A 24,689-nucleotide genomic window follows, 5' to 3' on the forward strand; every position below is an offset into this window, starting at 1 on the left:
CACCTCTACTGCAGAGAGTTTGTGCTTAAGACACAAAAACAAATACACTTTTTTTGATCAGGATGTAAAAGTGCTTGTCTGTACTTGTAATAAAAAAAAAAAAAAATACTAATTGCTAAAGCAAACACTTTACTGTCATGATCAAATCTTGGCATCAATAGAACCACAATTGTAACAGTCAGCATACATATGACAGACAGGATATTAAGATAGTTGTCTCAGGAAACACATTTTGTGTTAACATTCACAAAGAAAACCAGTTCATCACCATGGTGATGCTCGACAAACAATAGGGCTTTCGATGGGAGTGGTGAGACACAGCAGCCGTGGCCATGCCAAATGATTTCACATGGTTGCGGTTGACAGACATGTTAGCTGGCTGCCCTGAGCACGTCTCTGTTGGGACGGACAAACAAGCAGGAACTGTGCTGTTATGAAGCTCTGTATCAGTCCCAGTAGAGTGCCATGGACAGAGAGTCCACTGTTTGTCCTGTCAAACGACCAGCTTCTCAGACTCGGCAACAAAGGACAATTCTTGGCGAACTTGCAGACTTGAACTCGGGGTAGGAATTTGTATAAATTCATTAATCCTTGTAGATTTCAGTTTGTGTGCTTAGTCGTTTCCCAGCTTTAACTCAATCGTAATTCAAATTTGAGAAATGGTCATCAGCATGGACAACCATGAAAAATTTGGCTAAAATTAAAAAAATGTTTTAATTGGGTTCAGAAATTTAATAAACAGGAAAACTCCAGAATTCTAAGATCAATCACTATTGGAATAAAACATCTCAAGGTGGTTACATTAGATAAGACAAAAGCTGCTTTCATAAGTCTTGTTTGTGTACAAGATGACAGGAGGAAGCTCAACAATTATGCTGCAAGCGAGACTCCACATCTTCATGACAGATATTTCCTGCCCTGAAATCATGGGGCGCGAGGCTACAGCAACATGCTTTTTCCCAGAAGCTATTTGTTATTTTTTAGTCAGGCAAGAGAGAACCAAATTGTAGTTTCCAAATCATCAAGCATGGAGAGTAGCGGCTTCCTGACTTGATGGGATAACAAGGTGGAGATAAAAACACCTGAACCAGAGAGGGACAGGGGTGTTGGCTTGTTATAAAGCACTGTTCCTGCCACCTGACAAGTATCAGGTGGCAGGAACAGGAAACAGGCGCTTAGAGGGGCCATAGCCACTTGATCATCTTGCAAAAAGCTTACACGATTAAAAACAATATTTAATTCCCAATTTCACAGTACACTGGTTCATCTTAAGTTCAGTTCCAAATGTGAGGCAAATCTGGAATACAGGCTAACCCAATCAACCAATCGTCTAATAAGAAAGCTTTGCATCACTGCATTCCTCTCATGACATATCGTCTAGAGCTCAATCAGTCATTAGGAGCAGTAATTATATTACAAACTGCCACACAAAGATGGCAATTCATTGTGAATTAAACAGATTCACTTTTCCTGGGGGGATTTCAGAAGTAAAAACTAAACTTTGGCACGATGATTCTAAGGGGGAAAAAAGGAAAGATGTTAGTGACCCTTTGGCTTATAATTGAGACTGCTATTCTCTGGAACAATTTTCTTGAGAATTTGCACCCATGTGCTTACATTTTAAGGAGTCACACCCTATTTTAACACTGTTATTATTATTAATTAGGGCAGAAAGGTGGAACAGGGGTTAGTGCATGTGCTTCACAATATGAAGGTCCTGAGTTCAATCCCGGGCTCAGGATCTTTCTGTGTGGAGTATGCATGTCCTCCCCATGACTGAGTGGGTTCTCTCCGGGTTCTCCGGCTTCCTCCCACCTCCAAAAACACGCACCTGAGGATAGGTTGATTGGCAACACTAAATTGGGCCTAGTGTGTGAATGTGAGTGCGAATGTTGTCTGTCTATCTGTGTCGGCCCTGTGATGAGGTGGCAACTTGTCCAGGGTGTACACCGCCTTCCACCCGAATGCAGCTGAGATAGGCTCCAGCATCCCCCGCGACCAAATAAGGGACAAGCGGTAGAAAATGGATGGATGGATTATTATTAATTATTACACAGTTTGTTGTGTAGTTTAGCTTTAAAGAAACTTCCAATGGTCCTTTTGTCATTCTTCATGTGAGGTCAAGGAAGGTTGACAGTACTTTTTACTAAAAATAGAAATTAAAAGAAGGACTGAAAATACTCAAAAGTACATTCACACACACAAGCACAAGTTAGATTGTAGGCCCACTAGGGATGCAACGATAAAAGGTATTAATGATAACCGCGGTAAAACTTCTGACAGTTAGAAGAGGTGTGAATCGAAACAATTCGATCTGATTCCTGGGGTGACTATTTGATCCAGAGTCTAAAAAAACAGGTTTGAAAAGGTTCTTCTGGTTGCATGGAGATGGCCTATAAACATTTTTTTGAAGCAGCGCCAAGTAACTTTTCAACCTTCAAGAAATATTTTCATAACTTTTGGGATAATATATTGACTTACAACTAGTTGAATGACACCTCTGTCATGGCCTGAGGGGTCTGTATCGCTTTCACTGACACTTACCAACTTTACCACTTCTCCGCATCTTTGCTAACTCCGCCATTAGCGCGCAGCTGAAAGATGGAACCATCCCATCGTGTCCCAAATAACTCCTGGAAGATGAAGATCCGCTCCCTGTTTTTCTTTGGGGTGGCCCAGCTTATCCCCTGACACTACATCACACTAAAGAATACCCCAACGAGGAGTCAACCCACAACAACAATACTTTAGGTATTCCCTGTCTTGATTAATGGTTGTAATTGTTGTAAAATGTTCTTTATCACATTGTTTACATGTCCAATAAAGATTTGATTAATTTATGATGTCTCAGGTGTGATTCACTAAAATAGACACACTGGATTCTAGTTAGTTGAAAAACCACAACATTGGATATTGTTCAAAAGAGATACATTTTAATTTATAAACTTTCACAGAAAAACACAGCAAACAAATGTAAAATGCACAGCAAACTATTAACAATACAGCTCTTCTAAATAACTTCACAGTGAAGTAAAGAAGTCTACTGGAGAGCAAATGGACGCCTTTTTTTTCCCGCGCATGCGTAGTTGGTTGTGTTGCGCCGGCAGACGGGGGGGTGTGGGGGTCTTAAACGGTGGCATTGTTGTGTGTGGACACGGATAAGGTTAGGTGGGATTTACCATGGATAGTGTAAACGGGGCCTTAGAAGAGGGTGGCAGGAACCCTGCTACACAAAAAACTGCAAAGGTGCTGACTTGCTTCACAAAACAGGTCACTGCCCCGTCTCCCATTTATTAAAAAAATGGAAGTCGTTGCAAACGCTTATGTGCTGCCAGAAAACCAAAAGAAGAACGCCTACATGCAATTACTACTATCATGGCAAAAGTAAAGCAAAAATCATGGTAAAGTTCAAACTTCAATGACATTAAAGGAATTCTAAGTTTCTAGGTCCAAACGCTACAAAACAAGTAAAAAGTTTTGTCTGATGAGACAAAAAAAATTAAAAGGGGATGCTACACTCGGTCAAAAGAACAATCAAGAATCAACACTGCCGGCTTTCACTCGTTGCTGTGAGTTTAAAGATGAGGAGGGATTTTCGGCCAATGTTGCCTTGGCTCGGTTACTGCTAAACTAGTAAGTGACTTTCGATGCTCAAATCAAAATTATATTGCTAATATTCGCTATCGGAAATTTGCGTGGTAGCAATAAACAGCCACCAGCTTGATAGTTCGCAGTTCTACACTGACACGAACAGCCATGCAACAAACTCAAAAGTAGTGTATAAGGAAAAAACAATGCGACGACTGCAAACCGCAAATATAAAGTTTGAGTAAAATATGTAGGTTCCTTCTGTACAAAGAACAGTAAATCTGAATCATTGTGGTATTATCGTGTTAGTTTGATGCTGTATGCGCTAGTCCTCATGTGGTCTTTTTTCTGGCAAAACGCCAATGCACTTCAACAATACCGCAATAATCATAATAACCGTGATCAATTGGTAACTGCCATATGAAATTTTCATATCATTACATCTCTAAAACATACAAACGTGTCACGGCAATTTCAAACAAAAATGTGAAATCTATCACCCCGCCAGCAGTATGTCAGTTGGAATAATGGTGAGTGGTGGGATTTAGTGTACCGCCAACAACTCCTCGTGGTACTAACAAACCACAGGCAGTCCTTTGAGTCCCCACACAACAGAAAGTCTTTACAACGCTGCATGTTTGTGTGCGGCACCATTTGTCGAGTGAGGCAGCACGTCGGTGTGAGTGCTAGATTGCCTTTGCAGCTTTGGAGGTTTTATAAGGCCGCTTGTTTGATTAGGGAGGACGTGAGGGTGTGAAATTTTTATATAATGAATTTTAGAAGAACAACCTGGGGGAGGTTGATGTGACAGCAGAGGGCAGCATGAGGTCTCTTCCAGTTGCCATTAGAATGCTAATAGAAGACTTTCTCATGGCTAAAACACAAAATCAGAGAAAAGGCCACTTATAAGTCAATGAAACATCTATTTAGTAGTAAAGTAGGTTGCCTGTTTACACTTCTGCCTTGACAGTTATGTTTTGCAGACAAGGGAGAAGTCCTGTGCTGTAGGTCTTGAAATCAACACTCAGCAGCAGTGTTTACAAATTCTTACGTTTCTTTGTTTTTGGGGATGACGCTGCCAAGAACTAGGATTCAAGGAGCTTTATTGTAATACTACCACATAGACACGCGAGATGGCACGAAATGTGGAATGTGTGTGTGTGTGTGTGTGTTTGTTTAGTTATGTGTTAGCGCAATGCTTCTAAAATATTTTGTTATGCCCCCCATAGGAAAGAAAATATTATTTTGCGCCCCTTCCTCCCGCATTGTTTATAAAATTGTTATAACTATACCTCTCCATAACATTGTAAGCTTATTAACATTACACACATTCTCTGTGAGCGCTTTGAGTATCTAACAATAGAAAAGAGCAATATAAATCCAATCCATTATTATTATTATTACTATTATTATTACATGAAACAAAACACTGGTCTTTCCTCGTAGTTACAGTGAAGCCAAGTTCTACATACGCTTCATCATATTCTGGTACGGCAAAAACAAAGCATGTTCCCCAAGGTCACACGCACCCCCCGCCACCGGCATCGCACCGCGTCCCCCCAAGGGGGCATGCCCCACTATTTGATAAAGACTGTGTTAGCGAAATGATTGCAAGCACTGAAATAAACTGTAAATTCATACCATGGAATGTTTTTCAAATCATTCCAAAATGCACCAGTTTGAAAAGTGACGCCAGCTATCCAGAGTGGAAAATGTGCATGACAATGTTTGCATGCTCGTTGTACAGTATGCTTTTCAAGCAAGTGAGTGCTGCAGTGTTCTAGTCATGTCAACTGTGAAAATTGTAATTTCAGATAGCTTACCAAGTACTGGGTTATCAACTGGTAAAAAGTATCTCGTATTTATGCTAACACACATCATTTTCTATGGAAGTGGAATTCTGACTCACACATTCTTGAGTTGCCAAATCCTGGTGTGTATCCTCACCCCTCCCACTCTCCACTCCTAAGCACTCAATGACAGTGCAGCCTAGCGACACACAACAATGGAAGAGGCGGGGCGTGTGCATGCTTTTTAAACCGACCAGTACACTTGCACCGTTAAATGCTCACAGGGACATGGCTGACTCGGTAACTTGGTCAGCCATTGGAGGTGTGAGCCTCATTAACGCACACCATTTTGCTAGTCATTGTTGTGATATACATGAATGATCCCAGACACAAACGTTAACAAAAACCCTGACCAAAATATTTTCACTGTAGCTGCAAGCTGCAGGATGTGAAGTAGAAATACCGACAAAAACACCCTACTCCCAATTAGCCAAGCCTGTGCCCACGGTTCTACACATGAATGCCAGCTGAGCCCCTCCTTCTCCCTTTGCTCCTCCCCTCCGGTTTCCCTCCATTTTCTGTGGCGGCTGGACAAAAGCCAAGCAAGACTGGCAGTCACAGGTCAGAGCTTCCCGACAAGCTCCATCCCCCCTTGTGACCTGTCCAGACGATTCTTCCATTGTCTAAAAAGGCCTGGTGGAGAAGAGAAAGGAGGGCTAAAAATGGAGACTTGAAAGCAGCAAATGGAGATAGTTTGACAAAAGGCTAGCATGGCAGATGAATGTGGCTAGTTGTGAGAATAAGACTAGAGGTGGATCATTATTTGAGCATCTCTAGGTAACTCACTCAGTTGTTTCCCTCGGTTTTTGACAGACTAAGCCCTCTTTAAAAAATACCACAAATATATCGGAGGCAGCTTAGGTTATATCAACAAACCACCTATGTAAACTAACTCATTATACTCAGATTTTAAAACTAAAACATACCCTCTTAAGTTGACGTAAATGTACATGATCAACCATTTTTTTTAAACAAATTTGAGAGCCAAAGGGGTCATTTTACAAAAGAATCGGTTCATTTAATGAACATGTAGTACTGTAAACATTACAATGCCCACACACTGATATTTGTTCATTGCAAAATAAGCTGCAAAATAAAAGCATGGAATTATTGACGTGGATTTCACCATAGCAACTAACAAAATGAACCTTTTTACTTCTTTATTTTTGTATTTTTAGCCACCTGAAAACTTTGTGATTGTGGTCAAGACGAGGGATGGGTACCAAACATGGTTCCTTAATGGCATGATGTCACCTTGCACAGTGGAAACCAGACCGAAACAAGAAGTAGCTATCAGTGCATCATTTCAGTGCCAAATGAATGCATTGACACATTAGTGCGGCAATCTAGACAGAGACACATAAGAATGAGAGACTGAAGGTTTTTTTAAATGTTGTCGCTTAACAAACCAACAGCATCAGATCCTCAAATTGCATCACAACACAAAACTTCCTCATACTACACCAATCATGGTTAAGGCTAGCAATTTGATTCATAAACCTTGATATTCTAAACCTCAACAATACAACACAAGTTGGATTGGGGGTTTTGCAACATGCCGCTGAGGTCCATGTGCAGGTTGGATCTGAAGAAAAGACAGCAAGCAGAACTCTAAAGTTACCTTTTATCTAAACACAGCCTTGTCTCTCTTCAAAACACAAGAGCCCTAAAGACTAACAGCGCACCTCGGGCCTTCACAATAAAAGCGCAGTACACCAAATCCTGTCTTACAAGCATGATTTGTGCACAGTCTCTGTGTTCTGTAATTATTTTGGTTTTGCTCCTGATAATTTGTTGGTTGTATATTTTATATTGTTGAATTTATTACTTAATATTTTACTTACCGGTGCATCACAGATGTTTTTTATTCAACTTGCATGTATCAAAATCCTTAAAAATAAAAATGCATTATTTTAAAACAGTGTTTGTAGGTTTTAGACGTTTTTTTGTACCAGTTAAGGCATCAGGTCTTTTTCCACCAAAAGTTCAGGAAGTTTAAAATAGCATTAGCACTCGGTTCACTTGGGTTGATTCCAATAACCTGTATGCTAAAGTTACATACACGTTTTGGAACAACATATGCTGCCATCTAAGCGCCGTCTTTTTCATGGACGCCCCTGCTTATTTCAGCAAGACAATGCCAAGCCACATTCAGTACGTGTTACAACAGCGTGGCTTCATTAAAAAAAGTGGGGGTACTTTCCTGGCCCGCCTCCAGTCGTGACCTGTCTCCCATCGAAAATGTGTGGCGCATTATGAAGCGTAAAATACGACAGCGGAGACACAGGACTGTTGAACGACTGAAGCTCTACATAAAACAAGAATGGGAAATAATTCCACTTTCAAAGCTTCAACAATTAGTTTCCTCAGTTCCCAAACATTTATTGACTGTTGTTAAAAGAAAAGGTGATGTAACAGAGGGGTGAACATGCCCTTTCCCAACTACTTTGGCACGTGTTGCAGCCCTGAAATTCTAAGTTAATTATTATTTGCAACAAAAAAAAATTAAGTTTATGAGTTTGAACATCAAATATCTTGTCTTTGTAGTGCATTCAATTAAATATGGGTTGAAAAGGATTTGCAAATAATTGTATTCCGTTTATATTTACATCTAACACAATTTCCCAACTCATATAGAAACGGGGTTTGTACTATCGATTATGAAGATGTTCCGAGATGGCGGACACTGGTCCAGTTGGGAAACAGAAACTCACTGTGCTACCGCATGCCTCGATCGGGTTAAAACCCGGCGTCTACCCCAGTGGTACTCGCTAGAGATTGTACACGATTACAAAAATCTTTACCAATTGCTAATTTCTCTTTTTATTTCAGTTATGTCGACAACCAGCTTTTGCCGATGTCAGTCAGCCAATCAGAAGGGAGCGAGTTCCACTGTATGTAAGACTTTCATTACAAGGTTTTAGTCTCACGTATGGTCTGCATGCTATCCCTCTGTTGTACACGCATATATGAATAATGGCGAGGATAGAGTCAAATGAAGCACAATCTAGTGTCTTTGGGTGGCCATATTGAAAACATGTTGCACTGCATATGAGTGCTTGTTTTTCAGCTTTTAAGTGGCACTCTCAACCACGACTGTCTTTATTCTACTTCCATCACCCGGACAGGCCACACACACAGGGAGTAAAAAAGGGTGTGGTGAATCTGGCCTGGCAGTCGAACTGTCAACACAAACACACACACACACCACACATACGCAGATACACTTGTCTCTGATCTTTGCAAACAGTAAACGAAGACTAAAGCTGAGCCAAGTATTGTCTAATCCTACATCGCCATCTTATTTAAGAAAGAGATGGGAAGAGTACAAATCTAAAATATTCGATTTGATGTCTAATCGTTTGGACCTCATCTGGATTACTGGAGCAGAACTGAACTGTAAAATAAAGAACACCTTCAAGGCCAACAATGAAGACCCAAGGCTCAAAATACTTAGGAGAAAAAAGTCACATTATGTTTCCATTACTATCGCAGCAGGTGTTAAATACTTTACAAGTACGGTTAATGAGCAACTGCAGTGACAACAGGACCGTCCCGCCTCCTTTTTTAGCCTCTTGGGAATTCTATTCAGCTATGCAGACGCAACACCAGGCAATGTTTCACAAGATGCTGTAAGCCATGGGCCAAAATAAATCTGGAACTTGCGGCGTTTGAGATTTCCATCAGCCTGACAACTGTAGACTTGTGATCAGCACATAAAAAAGACAACTGAATGTAAAGCCGTTGAACACGTTTGTGCAAGATTGAGAGTGAACAGGTGGCAGTGGCATTGTAGGCTTAAGAGGCTGCTTTACTTAATATACTTGGTTAAATAAAAAGTAACTGCATAAAATACTGTATGTAAGCACACAATACGTTGTTGCTTGGTTATGGTTTCTGTGATTAAAAACAGCCATTAATTGACACAGCAAATCAATTTTCCAGCCAGTGTTTTATAAATAGCCAAATAATCCTGCAGGCGTTGCCGTATTGGGGAGATAATCGCTGCTTTAGTTACTAAAAGGGTCACAATGGTGTGGAGGAGCTGGCACCATCAGTCTTTGGACTAGAGTTGGACGATTTTATCGATCTTGCGCTATATATCGATATTTTATTTCTCAAAAAAGCATTGATTTTTCAGCCTCTAGTGTCAATACAATAAATCACAGTGAGGGCTCTGCTCAATGCTTAGCCTTGTGAAGCACTGAGTGCTCATATGAATAACAGAAACAAGCCGCCTAGGATTACATCATCTGTTTATGAGGTTACAGCCAATGAGAAGCAGAGAATGGCAGGTCAAAACTCACTAGCAAACCAGCAAAGCACACAGACTGATCAAAAGTGAGAATGTGCTGTAAAAAAGTCTTAGTAATAATGAAAAGTAGGGCAGCACGGTACGAGAGATTAGTTAGTGCATGTGCCTCTCAATGCGAAGGTCCTGGGTTCGATGTTTGCATGTGCGCGACTTCCCTCCAGGTACTTCGGCTTCCTCCCACCTACAATGACATGCACCTGGGGATAGGTTAATTGGCAACACTAAATTGGCCATAGTGTGTGAATGTGAGTGTGAATGTTGTCTGTCTATCTGTGTTAGCAACTTGTCCAGGGTGTACACCGCCTTCCGCCCGAATGCAGCTGAGATAGGCTCCAGCACCCCCGCGACCCTGAACGGGATAAGCGGAAGAAGATGGATGGGATGGATTAAGAAAAGATCATTTAAACTAGAATGGACAGGAAAAAATGTTTTCATTTTACTCCCTTCGGTACAAAGCAAATGTTTTTGAGTTTTACTGAAAGTTGCACTAATTAGAGTGCCAATGTAGGACGCCATTATGTGACAAAGCACGACAATTCCATGGAAAAAAACAGTATTATACACACAGCTGTTATTGACAACAAAACTTCAACATTTAAAAGTGATCCTTTAAACAAATAGTTTGCCAGCTCATTGACACAACAAGAAAAAAACATAATGAAGATGTACTCTAATTTATTTGACTCATTTTAATTTTCCATAATAAACATTTCTTTAAATAAAGTTCCCTGTTTATACTGTTATTATGGTAACTTTTAAACATGGAACAAAGTATTTAGGGAAAATCTCTAAAAGGTTAGACTGGCTACATATGTTTAGTGTCAAACACACCAAATGTCAAAGGATGTGTTCACAACAGACCACCCGATACACTTTTTGCTACACTGTTTATTATACTGCACTTTGTTTATTTTTCAAAGCCTTGAAAGCTACAATTTGCACTGTTTATATATCCATCCATCCATTTTCTACCGCTTATATAAATGTAGCTATTTGTCTCATCACTTCTTCTATTCATTTTATCCAGTCATATATTGTGTAACAGATGCTTTCACTTTTCAATTAAATTCATTTACACCAAGCCAATGACACACTCACATGATGCCAACAAAATCACACTGTCCCTTTACAATATTTTCAGAAAATGATGTAAGTTAGAGGTGTAACAATTAATCGATATTTTGATTTATATTCCTTGGATTTAATTACATTGATATGTTCTTGGCAAGTTTGCCTTACGGACGATAAGTATCGATCCAAGATCATTTTAAAAGGGAATCAATCAATATTATTGATACTAGAAAAAGGAAAATGTTGGATTTAAAAAAACGTCAGACTTTATATGAAGCTTAGCACTTTTAATAACAAGGACGTTTAACTTTCAGTAACAGCGCGATTGTCAAAGGCACAACAAAAACTTAACAACATAATACAATAATATGGCGCCACAACTCAACTTTGAGTCACAAAGGACACGATTAACACAACGGAAGTGACAGCAAAGCAAGTTACGGGGACATACCGACTTCTGGAACACAACATCATTAAGGTTCAACGGAAGCCAAGGAAAAGTCATTTACTTGGCTTAGTTTTCAACTAACTAAAAGTTAGTTGAAAATTCTGAAGAAAAGCACCATGAAGAACACAATAAACTTAGACTTTGTCTGAGTGTTGTTACAAAGCCATTAAACTTTAAACACTTGTCATTCTCACATTGCCAGTTCACCATTACAGACGTGTTTGGAAAAGCAACCGAGTGTTTCCTCAAACCACCGCATTGCTGACATCCACAACTGCCACAACACATTAATTTTTCATCTTTCAAATATTACAATTATAATATATACAAAACAATTGTCAAAATGATACCATAATAGCCAAGTTAAAGGTACAAACTTTTACTACAACTACAAACTTAACCAATAAGAACATGCTGTATTAAAGCATACAATAAAATACAACAAACAAAAAATGTAGAAACACATTTTTACAATGGAGTTCAGGGTGACTTTTGGAACACAACATCAAGAAACGACTATGGAACCCAAGGAAAAGTAATTTAATCAAAAACAAATAAATAGATGAGATGGATCAAGAAGGCTATGGAAATTAGGAAGCTAGGCCCCAAAATCATCAACGGGGAGGAGGGGGCATACATGCTTCCGCACACCTCGGACTCTGTCCTTCATCAGCGTTGTCAGAGCAGAGGATAGATGACTGAGTCAGGGAACTTTTTTCAACAGGTAAAACTACTGTTAAAATATTGGTTACTTAATTTAATTAAAAATTGCATTAACAATATGAGCATAAAATGTTTCCTTTTGTTAGTTCAACCTGAAGTGTTGGTTGCACTTTACTCAAATAAGGTGTGAATAAATGCATTGGCCAATAATTGTTATTTACTTACTTGTTTGGATCCATAATTAATTTATGTCTAATTCTTTTACAAAAAATAACAGGAGTATTGGTAACTTCACCTGCAATGTCCAGTATCCAGTATTTATTTCACAGTCACACTGGGTGTTTTTTTTGCAAAAACGTTACTGAATTGTTTTTAGCTCTCTCAATCGTTTTGGATCACATCGTTCTAAAACAAAGGGTGTCAAACTCATTTTAGCTCGAGGACCACAAGCAGTATATATGCGGCGCGAATTGATAAAATCATAGCATAATAATTTGAAAATAAAGACAACTTCAAACTTGTTTTATTTATCTTACTTTGGCCAAAAATAGAACAAGTACATTCTGAAAATGTTCATATTACAAATAATCCTCTTGGCAATATTACAAAAAAATCCTCTTGGCAATATTACAAAAAAATCCTCTTGGCAAAACACTTTAAGTTGGTTGAAAATTCTGAGGAAAAAAAATGGTGCAGTTTCAAAAACACCATGAAGGACATAATGAACTAAGGCTTTGTCTCAGTGTTTTTACAAAGCCATTAAACTATAAGCACTTACTACTTAGCATTCACCAGTTGCCAATTCACCATTACAGACGTGTTTGGAAAAGAAACCGAGTGTTTCCTCAAACCGCCGCATAGGTGACATCCACAACACATTAACATCATTCAAATATTACAATTATAATATAAAAAAATAATTGTCAAAATGATACCATAACGGCCGAATTAAATGTAACATAACTACAAACTTAACCAATGTGAACATGCTGCATTCAAGAATAAAATAAAATAAAACAAATAAATATAGAAACACATTTTTACAATGGAGTTCAGGGTGCACATCTCGCAGTCAACCAATTGCAAGCTCTGTATGGAACTGTAACTACTTCAAAGATGATGGTCAGGTTGACTTAAGTCTTTGCATCTTACGGTTTTGGTATTTTATCCTTTGAGTGCATAATTTACAATTAAATGTTGTGTCGATACACCATTAGTTTGCCGCCAGCCACAACAGGAGCAGCTGTTTGCGTGCATTCTGATTGGAGTAGCTGCAGCCAATCCAGAGGGTGCTTAAAGTCAGCTGACACGTCTTTAAACAATGCATTGTTAAACAGTGTGTTGTGTCACTTGGGGTACACTTGAACTGCTATTGCAACATCCAGTGGACACACTTGGAACAGCATTTTCTTTCATTTAAAAATTGCAGCTCATTTTTATACTTAGCAAACTCATCTTGTGGGCTGCAGGCTGAATCAAACCTGTGTGCAGGCCTGATACGGCGAGGGGGCCGTACATTTGACACCCCTGTTCTAAAAAATATCTGCCCTGAAACGTATCGACAACCACAAATTCTGAATCGAATGAAAAAAAAAAAAAATAGTTATATTCTTAATGTAAGAATTCAGTAACCTAAGCTAAATATCGCGTATTGTATCCAATTGTGAGATTGGTGTATCGCTACGGTCCTAATTTAGACATCATGTCCAAAAGCTACGTCCACACAAAACAGTCAGGAGCAGTCTGCATATTTGCAATCCAAACAAGAGTCAAAGCAGGCCTTGAACCTTGTCTCGTCAGCACTATTTCTGCTGCCTGCAGCATGCTGACCATTCACCTCACATTATGCGTCTTTCACCTGGACACTTACGGAACACAATCAATAGTGTATTACTGACATCCGATTTACAGTGGACAAAAGAAAAAAAATACACAACTCTCTGTGTACTGCAGAGTTGGATACCATGAGAAAGGCTAGTTCCCAACACTGCCTGGGAATGAATAAAATGAGAAACTGATAAACACAGCAGATCCAAAACTGGATCCCATTCTGGATGTAAATTCCACAACCACAAAACCAGAGCTAGAGATTCACGTTCACAGAGGGTACTTGGTTTTGTCCTGGGGGACTCAGCTCTGGTATGTGTAGTCCCACAGCATGACATGATGGCTGCATAGAACTGGCATTATTGTACATTATACAAGTTCTTCGGACTGTGTGCGTGCAAAAGCAGCTTTGCCACAATGGATTCATTGTTCAAGCTGTGGTGCACATCACTGAATCATCGTTTCCAGTAACAGCTTAGGTGTTGAATAGTCTATTCTGCATGTGTCACCTTAACATATCTGAGGATATTTCCATTGTTTTGAAGCAATGTTTCCCTCACATTGTAAAGGTCCAAGGGCCAAAGTCTCTTATCGAACATAGTTGTGTGCCTACTTCTAACACTACATACCACTGATGTTGACACCCAAATGAAGAATGCTGAAAAGTGGTACAATGCTTATTTTGCTACCTTCTGACAGAGGAAAAATAAAAGTGCTCACTGTACTGAAATTAATCAAACCTTACTGCTGAAACTGTGTAAACAGGACAAGAAAACACAGCATGTCAGCATTGATAAGGAGGCAAAGGCCCACGCTGTGCCAATCCGTCGCACAGGGTAAATACTGCAGGGCGTCAGGTCCATGGCGCTAGGAGAGCCGTCACCTTGGTGACTGGTGTTTGCTCATCGAAAAAGCCACAGGGTGAGGCAGCAAAAGCCTCCTTGATGATGCTGGGTCACAGTCACGGAAATTCTGTGAAGGTGCAGGGGTGAATATTTACCACCTCCACCTATCCTTACTTTATTAACAAGATTTGTACAAGATTACTTTTATACTATAGGGCAGGGATATATAACTGGTGGCCGGAGGGCTGCCGGGGGCTAAATACGTCCTGGTAAAGGACACTGGACTCCAGCAGCAAATTAAATACCAAAAGAAAGTGAAGAACTTACCAGCATAACATTATCACCTGATTTTCTGCAGACCATGAAGATATGTAGTAATAGATTCCATCGCAACTTTTGTTAAAGGTTTACAATACCGGCTTCAAGCAGCTCTGGTTCAAAGTATACCACAATAGGTTCATTTTGATGCAATGTAAATATCTAACTGAAACTGTTATTTCTATTGATTATATTTGCCACTGAAAGTCTAGTAAGATCACCAGTCCACTGAATGTTTAAATCTTTATCTCCCTGCACGCAACATGGTCGTCAAGTACGCCAGAAAAAACAGGCATATTGAATATTATTTAGCAGTTGAAGAATGCTAGTAGTAGACAAGGCATGCTGCAATTTAAGTAGACTTTCACATGAAATTTTATTCTCATTTCAAATTTGCCCTTTTGAGGGTTTTAAGAAAGTTTCAAATATCTTGTCTATTGTAAAGAGAAAAAATAAAGTACAGTTATATTTTGTAACAGATTTGAGACAATTTCAATATTTAAGTGTAGTTTGAATAGAATCAAGATTAGTCATTTTAGAACCTTTCAATTAATTAAGCTGATTTTGTCTTCGCATGTTTGATCGATTTAAAACATTACAAATCAAATCCGGAAAAAAATGATTTAGGAATTCTGCCATGAGACTCAACCCTATTTTTATCCTCATACAAGGTCAGTTTTCCGCTGCAGTTTACACTTGTATTTTACATGACAGGGCTATTTTATTCTGGGCGATATATTATATTATATAATATTTGTGCTGTAGGGCACTATGTGCACTAGTAATGCAATGTCCGGAGCAGCCTATTTTTACATCTGTTAAAACATGGACACATTTATTTAAGGGAAATTGTCTCATATTCCAATCTTGTTTACAAATCAACCAAAAACAAATGTCCACTACAGAGACTGGTGGTTCTCGAAATAAAAATAATAGTGAAGCAAAAAGCACGGCCCACTGGTCCTTCGCTCTCTGGAAATGTGACCCCCAGAACAATTTACTTGAATAACGCTGCTATTGCGAAAGGGTGACTGTAGAGTCAAGAGACTCAAACTTCCATGTTTCCTTAAATGACACGGTCTCGGGACTCAAAACAACTGTCAAAAGTCAAAAGTCACTGCTTAAAAAAGCTGATTAACTGCCAGAATATGCACAGAGTGCTATCTGCAAATTTCCCGTTTGCACTGAAAGTCCCCACAGGACAAAGTCTAACTTATTTAAAAATAGGACAGTCGTGTTTAAGGGAGACAGAAATTAAGTCGGACTATCATGAGAGTTGAGCAGGAGAAGGATGTGTATGCACGTTCATGTGTTTAGCGCACGTATGTGTGTGTATGTGTGGAGGAGTTGGCAACGGGAATGTGCAATGAGTAAGTTCAAGTGTGTAAGAGGTGGAGCGGCCGAACCAAGCTCCTGGAGATTCCAGACATGCCTGGGTCGAGTGCTACAGTGCAAACACAACCCCGCTGGGCTAATTACACAGTCAGCTAACATAAACCAAAGGCAATTCTCCCAAGCTTGTTTAACACAGACCTCAGCATGCCACAAAGGGGGATCCAAGTATCATACATTATTTTTGGAATGCAGGAGTCAGTATTGTTGTTCGACATTTGGCTGACCCTCCTACAAACATTACTTGAGAGCTGCTTCATTGTGGCTAGCTGTACTTTTTCCAGTGTTTCAGTAGCTGCCCCTTGCACAAAGAACCTTGCATTCAGCAGTCAGTCATCACATTTAAGACACATCAACACCACTATTAGCCAAAGAAAGTGGTGCTGAAGAGATGTTAGGGTGGCAATGATGGTAGTGATTATGAACTATGGGTTTTTGTGTAGCCTGTAACTGCTTTGTCATGCATCATTAAAATGAGCGTGACACACACGTGCACCAATGTCGCTTTGTTGCCCTCTAAAAGAGCCGCGATGTGCTTTGTGTTGACATTTTACTGCCATTCTCTTACTCACACACAACAAATATCTACTCATCAGCACCTCTATTAAAAGCTCAAAACTGGTTATGTGGCAAACACACTCACACAAACTAACACACACTTAGCCTGTTTTATAGTGTTTGCTCAGTGAGCCAGTGAACAAACAGAGACTGTCTCGCGTTGTTAAGCTTACAACGTGAGTGAATGCTACACAAACGAGAGAAAGAGGATGCCAAAATTTGACAACTTTCCCACATTACGCCCCTTGACACGAGTCCACAACCTATTATTGCATTGATATATAATGTATACGCTAGGAGAGTAACGGTAAGTGTATTTGTATTGAACCGTTTCGGTACGGGGGTTTCGGTTCGGTTCGGTTCGAAGGTGTACCGAACGACACTGACATATTAAGTAGCGCAACGCATGTTGTGTAAACAATGCACACCGAGGCACCATGAATTGATTTACAAGGACCCTGACTTAAACAAGTTGAAAAACTTATTCGGGTGTTACCATTTAGTGGTCAATTGTACGGAATATGTACGTACTGTGCAATCTACTAATAAAAGTTTCAATCAATCAAAAACACAACAACACACGGCATGCTAGCAACGACTGGGCTATGATAGACCGACCACACCTCCTCTTTTCACGGGATATGTCCTCTTTGCCGAGCTGTCCAGGTGGAGTTTCTTAAATGCCTCGAATGTCCGGCATTTTAAGTTGGGGTTGCGTTTATTTTCACTATACATTCAGGGTTAAGGAGGGGTTAAAAACAAAAAAAAAGTGGTGCGAGCAGACACATTCGTGAGGGAGGGGCAGAGACAGAGAGAGCGGGAGAGTTATGATAAATGAGCATGCGTCGCCAGGCTCTGCTTTTTACCCATAGATTTATCAGATTTTATTTTTTAATATCTATAGCAGGGGTGTCAAAAGTGTGCCCCGGAGGCCATTTGCGGCCCACAGCTAATGTTTTAAAGGCCCATGGCACATTCTAAAAATACTATTATAATAAACAAAAACATAAACAAAAGTGAAATAAAAAAGGTTAAAGTCTAAATGTAATTTAGAAAAAGTTGCAACGTTGACTAATAAAACAAAGCTGTTTTTTTTTTCTTCTTTCAAACTGTCATTGCTCAAAACATAATATTGAATCAAAATCAATGTTATTATGAATTATTGACAGATCCAAGTTTCCGATTACTTCACATCAAATATTCCACTAAAAAAAATATTTTTGGTCGAAGATTTAGCAAATTCGTTAAATAAATAATCACAAAATGTGTATTTTGTTGTTTTCTTACTGTACCGAAAATGAACCGAACCGTGACCTCTGAACCTAGGTACGTACCGAACCAAAATTTTTGTGTACCGTTACACCCCTAGTATACGCCCTTTTGTATAAGCTGTTAGCATTCAAATTGCCTTCAACCCCTTTTAACGACAAATCCAGGGTTTTATGCTGACCCTATTTGTGTTCCTAGGTGTGTTCTTAGTCATTTTTGAAAGCTTAGATTGTTGAGGTTTGAATGATAGACACCATTAGAAAATATAGTTCTAACTGCAGGCTCCTTAAAATCAGAAATGTTAAGCAAGGGTCAAACAAAACATGAATCAGATGTTCTCCAAAGGTTTAATATGCCGTCTCTGTTATTGTAGGGCCAAACATTGCATGTGACAAACAAGTCGATTCCTATCGGCTGTTTTTAAAATACAATCAAGCCAGCCAGAGTGTAAACTTAACAAGCTTCAGTACTGTTGTTTTTTATTGTAGCTATAATGTTGTTTCATTTAGTGGTAACTACTAATGGATGGTCTGATCAATAGCGGGATCATTTAAGATGGGAATCACTTGCACACTTGAAGTTAGATAACAGATCATTCCATCAATGATTCCTTAAGTAGTAGCAGGCTCAGATCCACAATTCACAAAACAAGTGTGTGTGTTTGGTGCTGAGCTGTAGCTGACTCAGCATTTAGATGGTGAGTGGAATTCAGAATCACTCAAGCGATGCAGAAACACTTTGCGTACGCATTACTTTGCTCGGTTCTCATCACTCTCGAGCCTTGGGGCTTTAAAGTCTTTCACTGTTCGGTGCCACATCTTGTAGGACTACAAACAAACAAGGTGCTTTGTGGGTCTTATCATAAGCACCACCATGAGCTTCTGTGTGCACATGAGGGCATGGGGATAAAGAGAAATAAAAATAAATGTTCTCAAGCCTACTGCTTTTGTTCAATAAATAGCAGTCTATTGCTTCACAAACAAAAACAGGGCATTCGGTGGCTCACTTGATTATTCCCGCTTCCTGCTAGTCGAGACGCTCCCGACACAAAGGAATCAACATAAAAAACTCGCACGTCAACAAATCAGCATCGGCCAAACCCAGACGCTGACAGCTCTATTTGACCCACAGAGCAACAGACTTTGTGGAGCAGCAGCCTTGCCGCAAAGCTCAGCACCAGAGCAGCAGGACAGAAGGTGAATAGAGGAGGGTCCCCTGGGCTGGTAAACTTAACACATCAAAAACACAAGCATCTCCTCAGACTCAATGTTAGTTTCATATGCTCATTCCTCATTTGTATGTTTCAGCAGGATTCCAGCAAATCTTTTGCTCTTTAGAGACATCAGCACCCTGACAGATTAACCTCACAAGTCAACTAAAGCCTGGGTTTTGCTCCTGCGTGGAGGCGCCAGCGTATGTTCCAATGTTCTTCCAAACTGTCCTGCATAACTTGTAACAAATATCTGACCTTGTGTTTGTGTGAGTGTATTTAATGGCTGCAGCCAACACAATTTCCATCCTACAAACTCTCCCCTATTGTAAACAGCTGCCACCACCGCAACCATTAATTATTCACTGGAGCCTTGCCTACGTGTTTACCTTTGTCACTGGCTACCGGCTCCAGTGCTAAGGGACATACGGATGTGCTCACAAAGTCAAGGAAAACGCCTGTCTGCACGCTACCTGCGTTTGTGTCAACTGTGAACATCCTTCTGCCAAGAACCAGGACTGCACGATCCTGCAAAAATTGTGAATCACGATTGTCTAGCTAAGAATTGAAATTGGGACAAACACAACATGTTCATTGTCATGTGCTTTTGTTTAGAAGAATGTCAACTGTTAATAATTATTATTAGACTCCTCATTGTCTTGTTCTGCTTCGTGGGATGTCTGGGAAAGACAGTTATCAAGAGACTTGTTTCAAATAGAGATGAAAATAAAGGCAAATTAACAGATCAAGTCAAAAAACATGGCTTGCTTGATCACACCTCATCATTTTCATATACATAATAATACCAATAATAACAATAATGGTTAAGAACCAAAGTCAAATAACGCAAATTGCTTCTCCTACAGACAGCCATAGCAGTAGGGTGAACTCGCACCGGTCGGCAATGTGATCTGAGGGACACTGACAGGGCGGGAGTGTCGGCCGTCATTCTAAAAGACAGACCTTATCCTTAAATCTGTGTGTTTTTAATATTCCTTTTTTTTTATTGAATTGAGGTTGATTTTTTTCTATTATTATTGTTGTACAGCCTTGTGCAAATTTCAATCCAATGCCAAAGCATGGTCCTCATTTCAGATCCCCAGTGGACTAAAAGATCAGTGGAGTTCAGTTCCTAGATCACTTCCTTAAGTCAGGTCCCTTCCCCAAGCCTTCTGCTCATAATAATCCTTTTTAGGAATAAATTACACACCACTACCACCAGCAACAGCACTAGTGCCACATATTCTCACTCACACACATACATACACCAGATTGGGGCAGGGGGGTGCAGGATGTGGGACCAGCTGGTCATCAGCTCAGACAAAAGAACTTGCTGAATGTGCTCAGATCTCCACATGGTCTGGGTCTCTGACTACCGTTCTGTACAAGTGGAATAACATTTACCAACTGTATGTACTTTTGTACATTCCTCAACGTAAACATAAGATGTATCAACCGGTACCCACTTGGTCTCCTGTATCCAATTGCAACAATGATAGAGTTTGGAGTTATTGAACATACGAGTTCCTGGCTGTGTGTACTTGATGTGGCTGAAAGGCTCTATTGGGTAACAATACCGGGAGGGACATGCATAAAACCTGTTTAGCAAAAGTCTATTGGGGACACACCCGCCAGGAATTTTCTTCCCCATCGCAAAATCTTTGAACATGCGCTATATATTGTATAATTTGTAGACGCGGCACATATCTTATATTTGCTTCCAAGCCGATTACAACCAACTCCAAAAGACTGTCCGTCAATTTAAAACAATTTGGAGCCAACAGGAAATGCAAAGCCATTATATTTGATATGACAAATTGGGGGGCAACAGGATTGGTGAATAGAGTCCTTTGTAACCTCTCATGGGACTGGAAAATGGTTGGGGAAAAAAAGATAAATCCCACCTCCTCACCAAGGGTCTGTGAGCGAGCAAAGCAGTGCTCATCATGAGGATCACGACGGTTTAGTTTACATTAGTTTGGAGCAGAACAATTAGAAGTATGTATTCAACTATTTCATTTGATCTCTGCATTGAAGCCATCACAGTCAATAGCAGCTGAGTGTGAACTAAAAATGGCGTTTGTAGTGGTGGCGACCAGCCATCATTACAAGGCATGACGTGATAATCTAGGATTGGTGGGCGGGTTCACCGCAAATGTCTGGAAACTTAAGAAACTCTCAGGAAGTCTAAATCTCCATCTGTTCTCTTTGCTGCAGCGTAAACACATGCTTCTTCACAGCATGACTGTTTCATTGCTCATTTATTATTAAAAACAGCCTTCGCTTGGTTCCTGAGTTATAAGTACCCACATAGCCGCATATCGATTATATAAAAATGGATTTAACCAGCGCATAAAAGTAGACACAGAGAGGTGGCTAAAGAGGCGCTGGTGTAGTGTCTAAGACAGACAAATCACATAAACAAAGCAGATGCATTCAGACCACAGACACGTTTGCGGGATCATTATGGAAATGTCGTACAGTGGGAGGACAAAATACCTGACCATGGAAATTCAGCTTTAAGAGGATGCACACGTTTATGACTTGGAACAATCAGGAGTACTGTAGGGGTGTGGCATCGGTATGACATCAAACCTGAATAGCGCCTAATGGAGAGCAGACCTCCCCCAGGGCCAATAGATTTCACTTATAGCAAAGAATGGTGGCCAACAGGGACAAACGACTAACTAATCGAAACACAGAAACAATCCAAAACCAAAATCTGCATGAGAGTAAAGCTTGTTTAATATAAACAGTGGGATTTCTAACAATTAGGAAGGTTTGTTTCATGTTTTTCCTATAGAAACCATTTTAAAACAAAAAACATATTTTTACCCCATTTTTTTTCATTTTTGAAAATGCTGTAGGGTTCCCGACCACCTGAAGCTCTGTAAATAAAGTTGATTTGATCTGCTTGATTAGGTAATAATTGAGAAGGATAAGCAAAAAAAGTGCAGATCCTCCTTAAGTTAACATGCTTTCAAGTAAAAAAAAAAAAAAAAAAAAGAGCACAAGGATGATTCAGTTATTACTTCAACATTGGTTCAATTTGATTCTTGGAGGTAACGATTCAATTCAGAATCAATCCTCGATTAAGAATCGATTCCCATAAATAACATTGGGTGCCAGTTTTATGATTAACATCATACCTTCATAAAAAAAATAAACAGCTCTGATATATTTCTATACTATCTAAAAGAAAACTGGTTTTGTTTAATAAAATGTTATCCAAATATTCAATAAAGTCAAATACAAATAAGGCAAAAAGAGAAGTGTCCCGGGCTTCTCTTTTCTAAAGTAACTCTGTACAGCTTATATGAGCTTCTACATCAACAATATGATTTTCCTGAGTGGCTGGACAGGGCATTAAAAAAAAAAGTTAAATACATTTTCAAAGTTTTTTTAATCGATTAATAAAAGCAAAAAATAAAAATTGTGATTCTTTAAAAAAATTGTTTGACACCTCTACTATTTGAAGCTATCTAACTTACCAAAGAATATGTTTATGCTGCTACAATTCCTGGCATTGGAGGTCACGTCCACAAAAACTACCATCTGGCTAGAATTAGCACCAGCACAATGCTTTTGGACAACTTAAAAGTTTTCATCAATTTTGCCCCGGACAGATAGAAGAAGTCATTTGGGAAATGCTGGGCTATTTTGGATTGAGAGGTGAGTTTTGATGCGGCCGCTTCGAGTGCACCGAAGGCAGGCAAGGAGCTGGCCTGCAATGGGTGCGGGCTGGCTAGCTTGATTGCAGCGAGTTAAAAGTGTAGTTTTGGTGTGGACAGATGCGCGTTTGTAAAGGTGCACGAGTCTTTGCTAATCAGTTGATACAGTATAAGTGGTTGCCAGTTCGAGCCCAGAGTGTGCAGGGTTGGACAGTGCCTGATGACCACTGTTAGACAAGGGACCCTAGGTCTTAGGGATGTCTTTATACGGACACTAGCTACACAAATCGGCACCCCTATAATATTGTAAAATAGTACGACCAAGTGTTTAACAAAGATATACAGATTTATTATTATTATTCTTTAACAGACATGTTTATGAAGATGAGCATTTGTCAGGTCTGGTTGCCATGGTAGCCTGGCAAAAATCGGTTTTGTTTCATCAACTTACAGCCTCTTTCTGATGCAGTTGTTTGTGTTTGGCATTTGCATTTGTTCTTGATTCTGCAGCGTTTGTGATTGATCTTTTTAAATCCTTGATTATATGATTATAAAAAAACTAATATGGCATCAAGTTTATGCTTGCTTTGGTGTGATGTTAATTGCAGAGAGTAATATAATTTTCTATTACGGTTCCATTTGAAAATATGGGATAGATGCAGCAAACAAGCGTTTTGTTACAGACCTCTGCAAATGAAAAACCCAATCACTGCCCCCGACATTTTTGCTAAGTAAATTTCAATCATGCCAATTTTTGCAATGTAATATGAATACTGTGATTGTTTTAAAATGGGTTAATGATGCTGATGAGAGTACACGAGCACAAGTGTCAACCTGGGTTCAGAGGGAAGCTCCAAAAGACATCACTGTCATCCGGGCTTATCCAACTCAAAAATAAAAAAGGACAATGACGCATGCACTCAGGAATATTTGTAAGTTTAGAGTAGTGTTTTTCAACCTTTTCTGAGCCAAGGCACATTTTTTCATTGAAAAAATCCCAAGGCACACCACCAGAAAAAAACATTTAAAAAAAATTAACTCCGCAGCTGATATTGACAATAAAAAGTTGTTCTCCCAGTTGTTGGATATGAGTTAAAACCATAACCAACCATGCATCACAATAGCTCTTGTCTCAAAGTAGGTGTACTGTCACATAGGGCTAGGCAATATATCGATATACGTGATATATCGCGGGTTTGTCTCTGTGTGAAATAGAAAATGAATATATCGTGATATTCGAGTATATGTTATCACACAGTTGCTTTTAGCTGCTGGCATTACACTACAGGCTCTTCCCATTCTTTCCTGTCTCTCTTTCTCACAGACAGCAATCGCACCTTCTTACATACGTCACATACGTATACGCCCTCGCGGAGCAGAGAGGTAGCAACATGGGTAATGTTAGCTGTGATGCTACCGGAGCCATGCGAGTGGTAATACGTTAGAAAAAAGGTGCGAATCTGGTAACAAATGAAGGAAGAATTAATTCCCAGAAAAACAGCAGGGGGTCAATCGTTTGGCGCTGGTTTGGCTCCAAGTGGGAATACGTCGAACAGACAACCATAATTTGTCAAGTGTCGGGCAAAAGCGTTGCCACAGAAAGTAGCATTACTGCTAATATGTAGCATCATTTGAAAAGTAGCCTGCTAGGGAATGAAGAGTGC

At 39.6% G+C, this 24,689-nt stretch overlaps 1 protein-coding gene and 1 long non-coding RNA gene across 18 annotated transcripts in view; one reads left to right on the plus strand and one right to left on the minus strand.

Moving 5' to 3' along the window:
• Positions 1 to 24,689, minus strand: part of scrib (scribble planar cell polarity protein) — a 72,626-nt gene that overhangs the window by 43,846 nt on the left and 4,091 nt on the right. The window lies entirely within an intron of this gene.
• On the plus strand, positions 357 to 23,530 carry LOC133569402 (uncharacterized). The gene is made up of 4 exons (XR_009809806.1): positions 357 to 563; positions 8,271 to 8,332; positions 19,276 to 19,367; positions 19,452 to 23,530. It is a non-coding gene; the product is annotated as an uncharacterized LOC133569402 (long non-coding RNA).

This window comes from Nerophis ophidion, linkage group LG15 (assembly GCF_033978795.1).
Source record: "Nerophis ophidion isolate RoL-2023_Sa linkage group LG15, RoL_Noph_v1.0, whole genome shotgun sequence".
NCBI lineage: Eukaryota > Metazoa > Chordata > Actinopteri > Syngnathiformes > Syngnathidae > Nerophis > Nerophis ophidion.